A 16,374-nucleotide genomic window follows, 5' to 3' on the forward strand; every position below is an offset into this window, starting at 1 on the left:
ATTGGCACTTACCTAAATGTAACTAGCAGACGCAAACACAAATTATCTCTGGAGACCTAAAGAATATTCCCTTAGATAAAACCAATATTAGCAGCTCAAGTCAAAAATTACAAAACATACAAGGAAACAACACTGTAGGCAAAAATTTAAAAATAACAAATGTTAGATGGTCACCTAATCTATGACAAAGGAGGCAAGAATATACAATGGAGAGAAGACAGCCTCTTCAATAAGCGGTGCTGGGAAAACTGAACAGCTGCATGTAAAAGAATGAAATTAGAACATTACCTAACACCATACACAAAAATAAACTCAGAATGGATTAAAGACCTAAATTAAGGCTGGATTCTATAACACTCTTAGAGGAAAACAGGCAGAACACTCTTTCACATAAAATTGCAGCAAGATCTTTTTCAATCCACCTCCTAGAGTCATGAAAATAAATAATCAAATGGGACCTAATTAAACTTAAAAGCTTTTACATAGCAAAGGAAACCATAAACAAAGAGAGAACCCTCAGAATGGGAGAAAATATTTGCAAATGAAGCAACTGACAAGGGATTAATCTCCAAAATATACAAACAGCTTATACAACTCAATATAAAAAAAAAAATCAGAAAATGGGCATAAGACCTGAATAGACATTTCCCCAGAGAAGACATGGAGATGGCTAATAAGCACATGAAAATATGCTCAACTTTCAGAGAAATGCAAATCAAAACTACAATGAGGCATCACCACACACTGGTCAGAATGGCCATCATTAAAAAGTCTACAAGCAATAAATGCTGGAGAGGGTGTGGAGCAAAGTGAACTCTCCTACACTGTTGGTGAGAATGTAAATTTACATATATCTGGAGAAAACCATAATTCAAAAACATACATGCACCCCAATGTTCATTGCAGCACTATTTACAATAGCCAGGACATGGAAGCAACCTAAATGTTCACCAATGGAGGAATGGATAAAGAAGATGTGGTACATATATACAATGGAACATTACTCAGCCATAAAAAAGAATGAAATAATGCCATTTGCAGCAACATGGATGGACATACAGATTGTCATACTGAGTGATATAAGTCAGACAGAGAAAGACAAATAGTATAAGATATCACTTATATGTGGAATCTAAAAAAAGGGTACAAATGAACTTATCTATAAAATAGAAATAGTGTTACAGATGTTAAAAACAAACTTATGGTTATCGGGGGAAAGGGGAGGAAGGATAAATTGGGAGATTGGGATTGACATATACACACTACTATGTATAAAATAGATAACTGATAAGGACCTCCTGTATAACACAGGGAACTCTACTCAATACTCTGTAATTGCCTATATGGGAAAAGAATCTAAAACAAGAGTGGATATATGTATATGTATAACTGATTCACTTTGCTGTACACCTGAATCTGACACAATATTGTAAATCAACTGTACTCCAATAAAACAAAACAAAAGAAGATGCTCAAGCTGATTGGTATTGGGTTGGGGGGGATACCAGATAAAGCTATAGCAAGATACAATTTCACACCCACATGTTTAGCAGAAATGTAAAAGTCAAACAACAGGACATGGCGCAAAAGGAACTCTCATCTACTTGCAATTGCTTAGAAAAATGTGGCGTGTGCATCCTTTTAATCCAACAGTTACACTCCTGGAAAAAAGATCTTAAAGAAACATTTGCATATGTGTATCAGAAGATTAGTTCATGAATATGTATTTCAGCATTTTTCAAAATCCCAAAACTAGAAGCAGTAGAAAGGGTAAACCGTGGTATAAACAAAGAAAAATTATGAAGCAATGAAAACAAATGAAACAATGGAAACACAGCAACAACCAGACAATGAGAGGGTCTCAAAAACTGAACACTGAGTAAGAGATGCAAATCAAAGAGAACATGGATTATGATTCCATTGAAAGTTTAAAGCAGGTGAAACTAAAGAATGTGTGTGGAGTGTGACTGTGTAAGTGTGTTTGTGTGTGTGCACACGTGCGTGTATTGCAATCCACTACCTGGATTGCACTGGGCCCACTAACTGTGTCAACTAGCATAACCCAGGACAATCAGAGCATCTGATAGTGACAGCCAAGATACCAGACAAGGGCTGATAGAACCCAAGCCCCAGGACTTTGGTCCATGCTCCACAATTGCCCCAAGTAATATAGGCAGCAATGAAATCTGAATTTGAAATTCAAAGAAGGAATTGAAACTCTGAAATAGTTCACAAGACGTGGCCTAGAAACAAAAGCTGTAAGGCGTTGGAAAGCCCCGGGAACTCATCACATTCTCTCCCTCAAATCCTCCAATTATTCCTCAGAATTAAATATCAATTCCTTAACATTCTGAACTCAATCCACTGTGGCTAAACAAAACAGGCCACCTTTACTCTCCAACTCCACACTTTCTCCATCCCTTGTTTTTGTGACATTTATCGCCTCTCTAAAATTCTTTTTGCTGCATCTCATAATGTCAAAATCCCACTGATCACTCAAGGTGATCACACAAATTAAATGTTGCTCTGTGAAACTCCCCCTCATTCTCCTGGTTAAAAGTAACCTCTGAACTTGCAAGACAGTAAGAACCTTTATAGTGATACGTAGCATTCTCTCCTGTATTACAGCTTAATGGAAGACCGGGGTAGAGAGCCTGGTCTCCCAGGGAGACAGATGTCCTGTCATTCTATTCCCATGCACACCTGCTACGCCTCCTGGCAGATGTGGCAAACTAGACTTTAGTTAAGATAGATGCAGGGATTGATGTTCCCGAACAAAGAGGAGTAATAAAGATTGGTCCACTCTATCCTCGCTCCTTGGAGAGTGCCTGGGTGGGAAGAATATAAACTCTGAAAGTTAAAGTTATGGGTTGCAAAACTTTAAGACCCAGTGAGCCAGCTATCCCAGCCTTCTCATTTAATTGAAAATTGAATACGCCAGGCTATCAGTATATGACTTTAAAGAAAGATATGGAAATGCTAATGGTCTTCTCAACATCAGAGAGGAGCAGAGCAGTGATGTCGGTAACAGAAAACTACATGAAACTGTCCACAAAGGCACTGAAATAGGGATTGAGGTCCCCAAGGGGCAGTGAGTGATGGTGCTTTTCTCAGCAAAGGCAAACAGACTTCAACACCCAGTTCTATTAACAGTTCTCAGATGTTTAGTCAAATTAGGCTAATACATGCAGGAAAGCTGGGCTTCTTTTGAAACTCTGAACATGCAAGTTAGATGTGAAGCTGCAAAAGAATGAAGACTGAAAAGAAGTGGCCATTATCGAATGTTTCTCCACCTCCTTTATGTACAGAGCCAATGGTCTTGTTATGAAAGCTACACGGGCTCAACTGTCAAGAATGAAATGGCGTTACCAGATCTTAACCCAAGAATTACTATGTTGCTTTCAAACACCAATTGTATTTCATTAGAGAGACTGTCCAGAGAGAGCGAGTGTGACATACTGTGCTGTTAATTTGTAACTGTTAATCTGATCCCATGCTTTCTGCAGTAACCAAAAAGTTGCCTAAAAGCTCTACAATCTAGCTCTCTCAATTTAGGCCTGCTCCTGTGAATGGCAAGAGTCTCATGGGAGCAGGAGTGTTTAGGGGACGGGTACCAGCCTGTAGAGCACAGATGTAATACAAGACATGAACTTGGCATTTTGCTTTATTCTACCTGGCACCAACCCTGTGCACTCTCTCCAAACAATAAAAGTTGAGCCCATTCGTCTCACTCCTGATCAGAGTCATCAGTCGAACCTACATGAGCTCACAGAGTTGACATATTAAATAACATTACAGCTGCCAGATTATTAGGACTAATCATTGCCACGTCCCAGGTGATCCAAGTCCTGCTTGGGTGTTGGCTGCAACACATCTATCGGTTGCAACTAAATTCTCTTTGGGAAATCTCATGCCGCAGAGGTGGGTAGAAGATTCATTGCATCATTACATTTAATGAAACTGATTTCAGATATGAAATTGCCCCAAGAACTATAATCAAATATGTTGCTTTCATTTATGTCATTCACCTGCTTCAAAATCAGGTCAAAAATAAGACTCCACATTTTTTTAAGATTTTAAAAATATTTTTTAATTGAGATTATGATGTTGACATTTGTTTCTCATTCCACATCATCTTTAGCCAAGCTCTGAGCACTTACAGTTCTCTAATTGTTGGGAGCTTAGTCAGAAGCATCTGGAACACTGGTGGTGGAAGAGTTTGCTGCAACACTTGCAGTAACTGCTGTGGCTGTCCACACACAAGCAGTTGCCTTTGTCTGATGGTCCACACGCTTCTCATGTTCACCTTGAGCTAGTAACTCTTCACCAAGTTGTATTTCTTCAGGAAGAATTTCTGAACAGTTTCGGCATCTTTAAGGTCAGGTAATTAATTTATTTACACGTCACATAACATTTTTTATAAAGCAGATAAACCTACGTAATCATTAAAAATAATCATGAACACAGGATCTTGGAAAGTCCAACTCTCTCCTTGGCAAGCTTGTTTCTTTCTTCCGAGGTCACAACTAGTGAGCGGTGGAGTGGCGATTCAAACCCAGGCAGCCCAGGTAGCGCAAATTTCAGCACACGTGTACTCAAATATTACACCGCCTCTATATACTGTACAGAAGTGAAGACATGCCCACCAATACAAAAGGCACCTCGGACATAAGCAGTCGGCATTTATAGGGCCTTCTCCATCAGACTGTACATTTTTTATTGATAGTTCCTATGTTTCAACAGCAACTAAAACTTAGGCAAAGACCGTTAAAATAAGTGTTTGACGATGTAAAGCGGATTATGAATTACCTTTGTTGAAAATGAGAAAGGGGAATGTTGGTGGTGTTTGCGTATTAACTGCCATAACATTTATCTAATTTAGTCAGTATAAAAGACTAGAAAGATACTCTTAGAATTAAAAATATATGTAAATGGATCAATGTCCAGAATGGTGGTGTGAGGACCATGGAGCTTCTCGCCATGGATACAACCATTCAGCTGCTGAAAATTTCATTCCTGGAAATTGTCCTAAGGGCACATAGCAAGTGGAAAAAGTCCACTTAAGAACACCTGCTAAATCTCAGTAAGAACATTTGAGCCGCGACTTGCTCTTATCTCCCCCCCACACCCACTCCCAATTCATTTGTCAACATCGCTCCAGAATCTACGTCCTACCTCCCCACCTAGATCATCAGGTCCTGGAGATTATCAGTTCCTTGAGAGCATGTTTTTGTTGTTTTTTTAAAAAATTATGTCTCTCATATGTTCTAGACTGCTGTAATAGAAAAGGGTTCCAAACAAATATTTTCTGAACAAGATGACTTCCAGAGGCACCTATCCAAAGGCAAGACCAGGGATTCACAGTTGGGAGAATTCTGCTATCGTTCTGGCTCTTGGGGTAACACAGAACCATAATGGATAAAGCTGCTATCCTCCCCAAAGTGAGGAATCTTCTCTAAACATACCCAGGCTGTTGGAAATACGCTCACTCCTCTGAGAACGAGAGGTCAGGTGGTGAGAACTCCACGTGGAAGAGACATAAGTTAGCGTGGATTCCAATTCACTGATACAAAGGAAAGCTAAGCCCCTAATAACTAAGTATGAAACTGTGCACTTTTCCATATAGGCTTCTTCTTTAACACAGGCTTGTGTTGTCTGTGGAGGTCTGGTTCTTGTGTGCGTCAGATAAACTGATTTCACAACAGCGGTATCAGTGAAGCATTGGAGAGCCACTGGGCTCTTTGTTTAGCGCTCCTTTGTGTAACGCGTGGCCTCTCCAAGGCAGAGGCTGTAATGACCTCGTTTTTCAGCTGCTGGTGGAGTCATCCAGGAGCACTTTCAAACAGCTGCTGGAGAAAATCATGATCACCACGAGTGTCTTCCTATGGGTAAAACTAATTTGAAAGGAATTCAAAGCAATTTGATGAGGTTCACTCATGTCAAATTAGTCCCTCCCGAAGTGAGAGAGTAGCGTTGACATATGTACACTACGAAGTGTAAAATGGATGGCTAGTGGCAGGCTGCTGCATAGCACAGGGAGATCAGCTCGATGCTTTGTGACCACCTAGAGGGGTGGGATAGGGAGGGTGGGAGGGAGCTCAGGAGGGAGGGGATATGGGGATGTACGCATGCATGTGGCTGATTCACTTTCTAGTACAGCAGAGACTGGTACAACATTGTAAAGCAATTATACTCCAATAAAGATGTAAAAAATAAAATAAACTAGCTGCACCACTTGCAAAAAAGAAAAAAAGAGTCCCTCCGTAGGAAAAAAGAATGTTCAAGCACAGATAAGGATTACATGAGCTTGTACTAGGAGGGGAAACGAATCCCTAAGAGAGGAGCAGAGTGGCCTTAGGCAACATCTACTCCTTGGAGAAGCCCAGTGTGCCCTGGCCATTAGGCACCCAAGGCTGCCTGGGAGGCTGCAGTGCTGTGCGGGGGACCAACGTGGTTTGCCATGTTTTGCCAGGGCACTGCCACATCATGGGGCAAGAGTTTGATTGGACAGGACAGGCTTTCCTGGAGAGACCGAAAGACAAGCTCATCTCTGATGAGTGAATTTCAACATGAAGAGGAGATTTGAGTCTGTTTCTCTGGCAGACACCATATGTTGACCAACGTACTCCCATCAATTTCATTTTCTTTGCCCACCTCCCTATAGAGGCTAAAGGAGCTAAATGCTGCACCTGCACTGTTCTGGCCAGTGAAATGTAAAGGAAAGTCTTCTAGAATCTGGAAAGGATTGTTTTTCTGAATGAAAGAATCAACTATGGCTGGTGCCACCCCCTTTATCCTTCCTGCATTGAAAGGGGGTGCTACCACAAAGTAAAAGGTCCCGAGAACCGCCCAGAAAATAACTCTGACACCACTGAGCCACTGAACCAACCCCAGCAGGCACCTACTTCCAGACTTCTCATTATGAGACAAAAATAAAGGTCTTTTTATTAGTCCACTGTTGGTCAGGATTTGTATTTCTTGCAGCAGAAGGCATTCACAACTAATTCTATTGCTGTACCAGGATGGAGAGAAGACTGCTTATAATTGTGACAGGAGACTTAGGCTTTCTACAAAGGAATGTGGAAAGTCATTGTGGAACTCATGTCACAATTGTTTTATGTCCCCACACATACCACTCTATTAGGCAACACATGAGAAGTCACTTGTACTAGGCAACACACAAACTTATTACTGTGAACAGCCCTGCCACAGAGCAGGGCAGTTATCCCTTCTAACGATTGCTCAGCCTCTGTGTAGATGTACGACAATGGCTAATACTCCCAGTTTGTCTTTGAGACTCTCAGCTTGTAGTTTAAAGCCTTTTGCCTAAAGTTCATTTTCAATGTGGTCAACAAACTGGAAAAAGCTGGAGTCTACACTAGAAACAGTAACACTCTCATTCCTCAAAACAGGGTAAATTTAAACCCTGATAGTAGTGGATATTTGTCTCCAGATCAGCTCCATCAATATCATCTGGGAATTCGTTAGAAATGCAAGTTCTAAGGTCCCTACTGACAAACAGAATTACATGCTATAAGTTTGAGAGCCATTTCCCTATAGCACAAGGGTATATCAGGTGAAATGCTCTCCTCCTACTTTCATGTTTTCCTTTTCTTCCCACCTTCTTCTAATCTACTTTTTTCCTTCTCTTCTGTTAATGTTAAGTGTCTTCAGATGTTATCCTAATCCATCATTTGGTCTTGTTACCAAGAAGGTCATTGACATCACACTAAGGCTCATGGGAGATTTTCCACTTACAGATCAGAAATAAGTAACTCAAAAGTCCAGCCCTCCAAGTATTTAACTAAAGACTGTCAAACCTGGGTGGGAAGCAGAGTGAAAAGTCCCAGTCCATGTCTGTCTGTCTGAACCCCCACTAAAGACACTGAACCTTTTTCTTCGTTTAATCCATCCTAAATCCTGGGTCTTTCTTCTCATTTCTCATTCCCTTCTGTCTTAGTTCCTTCAGGCTGCTTTAGCCAAAATACCATACACTGACTGGCTTTGAACAGAAATGTATTCCTCACAGTTCTGGAGGCTGGGAAGTCCAAGATCACGATGCTGGCAGATTCAGTGTCTGGTGAGGGTCCACTCCCTGGTTTACTGTGTCAGAGGGGGTGAGAGCTCTTTCTAGAGTCTTCTATAAGGACACTAGTCCCATTCATGAGGACTCCACCCTCATGACCAGATCACTTCCCAAAGACCCCACCTCCCTCCAAATAGCATCACCCTGGGTTAGTATTCCAACATGTGAGTTTGCAGGGACACAAACATTCAGGCCATAATGCTTTTTTTCTCTTCACTTAGTAGTCAATCCGCTTTCACCTCATTTTCAAAGTATCTCCTACCATTTCAATCTCAAATTATTATCTTTGCTTCTGTCTAAACTTCATGCTATTTTCATTTCTTTCTGCTAGGAGAGTGAAAGCTGAGCTTCGATGAGCTGTGGGTATATATCCTAGAGATTCAGTCTAATTATCTTGTGCTAAAGACAAGGTATTAGTGTCATCCGTTTTTAATTGGCTGTCACCAGTCACAGAATGTCCTGTTTGAAGAAGTAAGCTCGGCATGAACCCCTCCCCCACCCCTAGCTCCCTTTTACTAACCTCTAATTTATGTAAATGTACACAAAATTGAGTTGATATGCTCCCCACTGTGCATCCCCCTAGCAGATTTTTCGAACAGATATCCTCATGTATTCACCTTGTCTCTTAAAGACTTTTGAAAATGTGATTTTGATTGTGCATTCATTAGAATGTCATCTAACACCGTGCCTCCACCGTGAGACATAAAAGAGCGTGGAGAAAAAACCAAAGCCTCTCATGACTCCGCCCCCCCCCAAGTCTGGGTGTACAGCAGAGTTCTCCCCAGTACTAATCAAGTGCCCTTATTTAAGCAACTAAAAACAATTTTTAAAAGTGCTAGAGGGCTTCCCTGGTGGCGCAGTGGTTGAGAGTCCGCCTGCCGATGCAGGGGACACGGGTTTGTGCCCCGGTCCGGGAGGATCCCACCTGCCGCGCAGCGACTAGGCCCGTGAGCCATGGGCGCTGAGCCTGTGCGTCCGGAGCCTGTGCTCCGCAACGGGAGAGGCCGCAACAGTGAGAGGCCCGCGTACCGCAAAAAAAAAAAAATCAAAAAAAAGTGCTATAGGACGGACATCTCTTCAGGTGGCAGCTGTTTAAAGAACACTGAAGGGCTTAATGGAAGTGACGCCTATGTGTCTGTATGTCCTCTTCTATGAGCAAAGCTACACTCTGCTAACCTTTATGTTCTCCTTTTTCCTTTGGTCCTGATATTTTTTCTATTTCTATTTTATTATTCTCTTTGAAGCCACCACAAATCCTCTTGGGAAAAAACACGTGAAATCAATGAACTATTCGTAAAAACAGTTATAATAGTATTCTGTTACGTTTAGGAATAATTAAATGGTAATAACAGCATCATTTATATAGTGATTTTAACTTTTCTAAGCATTTCATTATTTTTTTTGAAGGATACTTAACAGTAAATTCAGGAGCAGGAACTTCTGTCTTTTAATGGACGAGGAATTAAAATCTAGAACATGATTCTCCCAAGGTCACGCATTCAGTTAGTATTAACAATAACAAACACACCAGCAGCAGCTGCTTATCACATTTGCTAACGGGGACTTAAACTCAGGTCCCCGGACTCCAAATCTCACACTGTTGTCTCTGTACATAATATACCTCTCTAGTTCCCCTGACACAAAGTAACTAAGTTACCGAGTTACCAGGAAGAAGAAATAATTCAAGCCCAAGCCCATGATACATTTCATTAGCCACTAGCATAGAACATTTACTTAGTTGCTCAATTCTGTTGAGGAAGTGTGGACGAGAGGTAGGACAAAATAATGGAAAATAGTCGTCTTGGATCCACTCAGTGGCAGAACCAAGACTAATTACGTTACCTCATCAGGTTGGTTTTGCGCCATGCACAGGAAGCCAAACCACTGACGTGCCGAGGTTCGCAGCAGAGACGGTTTATGCACAAGGCCGCCAAGCGAGCAAACGGGAAAACAAGCCTCAGCTCCGCCTCCCAGAAGGCAAGCGGCTATCAGCTCCGCCTCCCAGAAGGCAAGCGGCTGGGGGTATTATGGGATGAGGAAAAAAGCAGCAGGTGGTCTGAGGCGTGGGGAGCCTGGAGAAACATGATTGAAAAAGCGCCCTAATCCTCGTTCTGCGCAGGCGTAACTAAGCTACAGGCCTCTGCACGTGCAAACTGGAGGTGCTTAACATGCTCTGAGGGTGGAGTTTTTGGCCCTCGAATGTCAAAAGGTCACCAAGGATGCTCACGTGTGCCCATTTGGAAGGTTGGGTCGGTCATCCTGTCCGGCCTTAACCAGCTCAGCTCAAACTAGACACAGCTGACTCCAAGTTCCTGGAAAACAGCTCGGGCTAACATCTTGTTGAGGGCCCCATGTCAAGTAGAGGACATGCAAGTCTTTTGTAGATGACCTTGATTAGTGAAGGCTGGTGAAATGGATTTGACTAATGATTACCCACGGTTTCAATTACCACTCTTACGGTGCGCTGGGAATGCCCAGTTCCTCTCATTTTAACACATTTCTCTGCCTCCCACTCTAACATATGAACTTGGACTAGCTCATTGAGCTCTGTGAACCTTGATGGCCGTTGCCTGTAGATAGTGTTCCTGGACTAGATGACCTCTAAGGTCCCTGTATCCGAATAGTTTCTGCTTCCATGAATGAGAGGTTGGCAGTTCCTTTGAACAGTTTCTTTAAAAGTAACAATGGAGAAAGCAATGCTCATCAGGTTGGGTCTGACCAATGGTAGCTCAGTGCACCCTTTGTGTGCAGCAAAATCACCTGTAGCGTATATACCTTAGTCCTCATGGAAAGATATTCTGGTCCATGGACCACACTTTGGGAAACATTTATCCTCTCCTTTAAATGCTAATCTTGAATTTGGTGATTCACTTGAGTAATACCTGCTTCCAGTGGGTGTAGTTGGTGCCATTAGTTATCTTAGTTCCAGATGAAAATATTAATTGTTTTGTTAAAAATGCTTTTAACATTTTTATTTGCCAATGAAGTAAACAAATTTTCTATTTCTAACAATGACCTTAGTAAAATATATATACTAATAAACCGCCTGAAGAGAATGAATTAGCTACTGAAAGATTAGAGAGAAATTATAATATTACATACTTTAAATTCATTTTCTAAGATTTTCACAAATATTAAAAGGCAGTTTATTATAATAAAGATTCTCAGTCTCAACTTCAATATCAATTCATTATAAAAATAATAAAGTTAACTAATTTTGAACAATCTTAATCATTGAAATAAAGGTTTGATTGGCCTATATAAGAAATGACAACACCTCAAAGTAAAACTTTGTGAATGAAATTAATCATTATAAACATGTAAGCAAAAAGAGAAAATGGGGAACAAAATATTTAACACTAAAGGTTTGGGGACAGGGAATTCCCCAAAACAGAGTAAATCCCTATAGTACTAAAGGGATAGTGTAGATTTCAATAAAGGATGGTAAATAAAAAATTAAAAATCAACTGATACACATCCAGTATAACTCACCAGACATGAGTAAAGCATAATGTATTGGGAGAAAGAATGCTACAGAGCTATAGAGTATCCTAAACCCAGTCTTCTGGGACATTTAATTTTTTATCACCCTAAACAATTCTCCATATATACAATGGAAATCAATGGAAAAGTAAAACCCTTGTCCTTGATTTTATCATAATAACTGATGTGTTTCCCATGAGGTTTCTAACTTAATATTTTTGAAGCAACATAATTGTTCTTCTAAATAGTCTTAATTTTTTTTTTTTTTTTTTTTTTTTTTTTTTTTTTTTGCGGTATGTGGGCTTCTCACTGTTGCGGCCTCTCCCGTTGCGGAGCACAGGCTCCAGACGCGTAGGCTCAGCAGCCATGGTTCACGGGCCCTGCCGCTCCGTGGAATGTGGGATCCTCCCGGACCGGGGCACGAACCCACGTCCCCTGCATCGGCAGGTGGACTCTCAACCACTGTGCCACCAGGGAAGTCCTAAATAGTCTTAATTTTTTTAAAGAAATACTTATTCTTTCATCTATGACCAAACCCAAATCAATAGATTTTGATTTTGAAGGGAAAAAATATTTCCAAAAAAGGCTTTAGACCTTGTGATCTAACAGAACAGTGCTTGGGCCATAGTAGATGCTTAATTACATTTTCTTGAATAAATAAATGAAGACAGTACCCACTCAGGAAACTATATTTATTGTTTCATCATCACTTTTCTTTGTCAATTAATTCAGTTTCTTAATTATTATTCTCTACCACATGGAAGGAAAGAAGTTACCATGATGGACAAAAATAGTTAATAGATAAGTTGCTGTCTTTAAAAAGATGAAAAATAAGAAATTAAGACAAATACATAAATTATAACAGAAGATAGACTAGGGTAGGTGCCCACTAAAAGGTACAAACATAACTTAATGCAGGTTAGAAATGAGAAGATTTTTTTTTTTCAAGTAGGAAAGTATTTTATCGAGGCTATCTTACTGGATATACATCCTGAGGGACTGGTGGAATTTGAACAGGTGGAGAAAAGATGAGATGAAATAGGACACATATGAGTTTTTAAATTGCCAAATAGAAAAAAAAACAATATATCCAAACAAATACCAGTTAGAAAATAAACAGAGACAACACAATCTATGCAGCAAAATATTGTACAATAAAATGAAATATTTAAGCATAAACTAAGCAAAATATATTCAAAACCTATATGAGAAAAATATTTAAAGACTCCTAAAGGACACACAAGTAGACTTGAACAAATAGACCTTCATTCCATGTTCTTAGATGTGTCATCATGAATATGTCATCTTCTTCATAAATTATATTAAAAACATTAAATAAATGTATGTTAAATACATTTAAAAGTGTAATGTGATCTCAAAAAAAACCCAAGTCCATTTTGACTGGTCTAGGATAGTAGTGGGGTACAGCTTGGCAGGGTTGGAGCCTCTGGGTGGCTGGGTTTCAGAGGAGAGGGTCTCTGAACATGGCTGAATGGAATTGGCACAAAGAGCTCCAGCCTAGGAAACCCAGCGACGACCGCTCTGTTTGAGAGAGTGGAGTCATCCACAGACCAGGGTCGCCCCAGCCAGGACTGGATCTGCTTCACCACAAACTTTACTGCAGCAGGCTGAGCCACGTGGAGAAATGAAGAACCGGAATCCAACAACACAAGAGTGGCAGCCAGCCATGGCAACCTCGGGGGTTTTCCACCCTTGAAAGTGGAACTCTTATTTAGACTTAAAAAGCCCCTCTGGGTTCTCAATCCAGGAGAAAGGGGGAAAAGGACAAGAGCGTGGTGACGCCCACCCTGCCATCTGCTAGGAGGGCTTAAACCAGTTTTAACTTGTTTGAATTGTAATTATCTGAACTAGTCTAACCTATCGGGTGTGGAGGGTGAGGGGAGGAGGAGACAGGACCACTGCCTTAGGAGAAAAAACTCTGAAGTTGCTTTATCAGAAAGTCTCCTGGGAACACCTGTGCGGAGTAGGGCAGTGGAACTGGGCAGTGGGGTGTTGAGCTGGGGCACCAATCCCATGGAGACTCTGGAGCTGGGATGGCCCTGTAGAGTTGCTCCAACTGAACCAAGAAGCCATGCCTTTGTTCCCTCAGTTGGCCGGTTATTGGCGTGGGCTGTGTACCCTCAGGCAAGGCAGCTCCCTTCTGCAGGTAGAGGGTTAGGCTCACAGAAGGACTCAGGTGGGAGCCACCCACACGTCAGGTATCTAGGAGAATGAATGGCTTGTTTCTGAAGGGGATCTGGGTGGTGCCCCGCAGCATCCTTTGCTTTATGAGATCAGTGTTTCTGCACATCTCTGTATCCCACACAAATTTTAACCCAGTGATCTGCACATTTTAGATACTTGGTAATTATGTATTGATACAGAGATTCTGAGACTGGAGACAAATGGAATAATCAGATCATTAACAGTGATAGGGGAGCCAGGGGAGGAAGTTGGTTTGAGAAGAAAGCAGATGATGATGAGGGTGGCTCATTTTGGACAAATTGAATTTAAAGTGACAATGGTGCAGCTAGGTAAAGGTGTTCAAAAGGGGTTAAAAATGTAGGATAATAGTTTGGGGGACGCTTCAGTCTTACGCAATAGAATTTATGACATTTTTTTCTCAGTTCTTAAGTGGAAAAAACATCTGGGGGTAGAAGGTAGATTAGTGGATAAATATTTCCACTTAATATTTTTTAAAGAAGATGCAATATAGTTAAAATAAGCATCAAGGGTATCCTTGCAGGGAAAAACAAAGTAAAGGTTATGACCAGAGGGGGGCTAAGGGATAATTCTACTCCATCCATCTTGGGATTCAGGCTGTATAAGCAAACAATATAATAGGGTTATATGTACAACAATAACTCCAATCTCAGTGCTGTAAGCCCTCACCCATGTAAAGAGTAGAAGGTGTCAGCTTTTTTCTAGAGAAGTCCTCTCCCTAAATATTCCAAAAATTTCAAAAGTGCCCACACATAGCATTAAAATGGCCCCCAAACCTCACCAGGCCTGGGCCCTTGATGAAATCACTTTATCAGATTCTCCAAGAGTGGGGAGGGGACAAGAGGGGGTGTCCAGTGAGGGAAGAGTTAATCAAACACCATCAGAACCACTACTTACAGCTCAGCCATCCTCTTGCTCCAGTTCTCTACTGATGCTGGCCTCGGACCTCTGCCATCCTACAGATGTCCATTTGGGACCAGTGGCCCCCAAATATCTGGGGCTTATCATTCTCTCCAGTGAGTAGAGAAATTCTTTCCCTTTTCTGGTTCACTTCCTCACAGATGATTTCAGAGTAGAGCTGTTTTGAATCTAAGACAATAGTCATTTTTCCTTCCCAGAGCTCATGAGCACTTGCACAGTTAGGTTTATCTTCCATGAGCACCTAGAGGACCTTGGTGGTGGAGGGAGGGGACCCTTACTGCACAGGTGGCCTCTCAGAGTCCCAGCCAGGCTATTCCTTTCCATACCTGTTAATGATCCATTGTCCTATTTATCATTACCTTGCCTCAGTTCCCATTTTCTGCCTCTACCTCTTCCCATGGCTTCCTTTGATCCTTACAGCTACCCAAAGTGCCCCAAAGTATGACTCGCACAGTCATGTCCCTAATTTGGCACATCAAGACTGACTCTGCTAGTTTCCTTGCACCAGGCAAGTTCCACTTAAAAACAAAAAGTACAATAAATTTTCAATACGAACAGATAATGTCCGAAAGCCTGGGGATAGCAGTTAAACCCATTGAAAATCAATAAAAAGCCCTTGAAAGGCCACCATTCTCATTCACGACATTTTTCTTAATGCTGGATGTCCCATAGCACCAGGCAGTCAGGTAATGGGATTGATTTTTATATGACTCTGGCTTAGGAACATGCAACCATTATAGAGAAGGTGGAGGGCCTGAGGAGAAAAGAGAAAAATGAATTTTCTTTGCCTTCTCTCTGGCACAGCTCCACAATTCTTTTGTAGGAAATAACTTCTGCACATATAGGAGCAGGAAGCAGGTTTTTCAGCCACTACATCTGAGTGCTGGGTACCCAGCCCAGATACTCCAGGAACTGACCATATTCCCACCTCTGCCACTAATGTACACTATTGGGTGCCCTCCCTTAACCTGTGTGGATAGAAAATTAAGAGAAAGATACCAGCCCATTATAAGTCAGCACCATGTTTGATTTAATGTAATAAAGTAGGTAAGTGATTCAAAAAACTACAGAAATTTTTTAAATGAGAGTTATCTCAAAGGGATTTATGAAATCACTAAAAATTTTCAGAAAACAATTCTCAGTCCTATCCAGGGATAAGCATAATAAAGCCTTCTCTCTAGTCAAGCAGAATGCAGGGGAAGGACAAACTGCTGACCTTGCATCCAAGAGGCTGGCTCTGGTCAGTTCTATTGAATGTGGATCCAGGTATTGCCCTTCCACAGCTGGCCACGAATTTTTACAACCGACTTTTTTTGCTGCCTCTACTCGGGTTAACCTTTGACATGGGACTCCTCTGGCCTTGAACTCCATCTCCCAGGTCACATCTTTATCAGGCTGTCTTTGACGTCTGTCCTGAAGACCTCTCTCTCATGAATAAGCAGCCAAAGTCCATCGTACTCTGACTTCCATACCTATGGTTATGATGAAAACATTCGTTTGAGCAAACATGCAAGAGTCAGAAACATTTTTAGGAAGGCAGGAGGCTGTAAGAGCTAGCAAATTATGACAATGTATCAACTCAAAAATGTTACTCTAAGAATAAAACCCAGAACAGATAACTCAACTCTTCCTCCAAAAAGTAACTCTGGAGAATGTCTGAA

This window comes from Pseudorca crassidens, chromosome 1, assembly GCF_039906515.1.
Source record: "Pseudorca crassidens isolate mPseCra1 chromosome 1, mPseCra1.hap1, whole genome shotgun sequence".
Taxonomy (NCBI): domain Eukaryota; kingdom Metazoa; phylum Chordata; class Mammalia; order Artiodactyla; family Delphinidae; genus Pseudorca; species Pseudorca crassidens.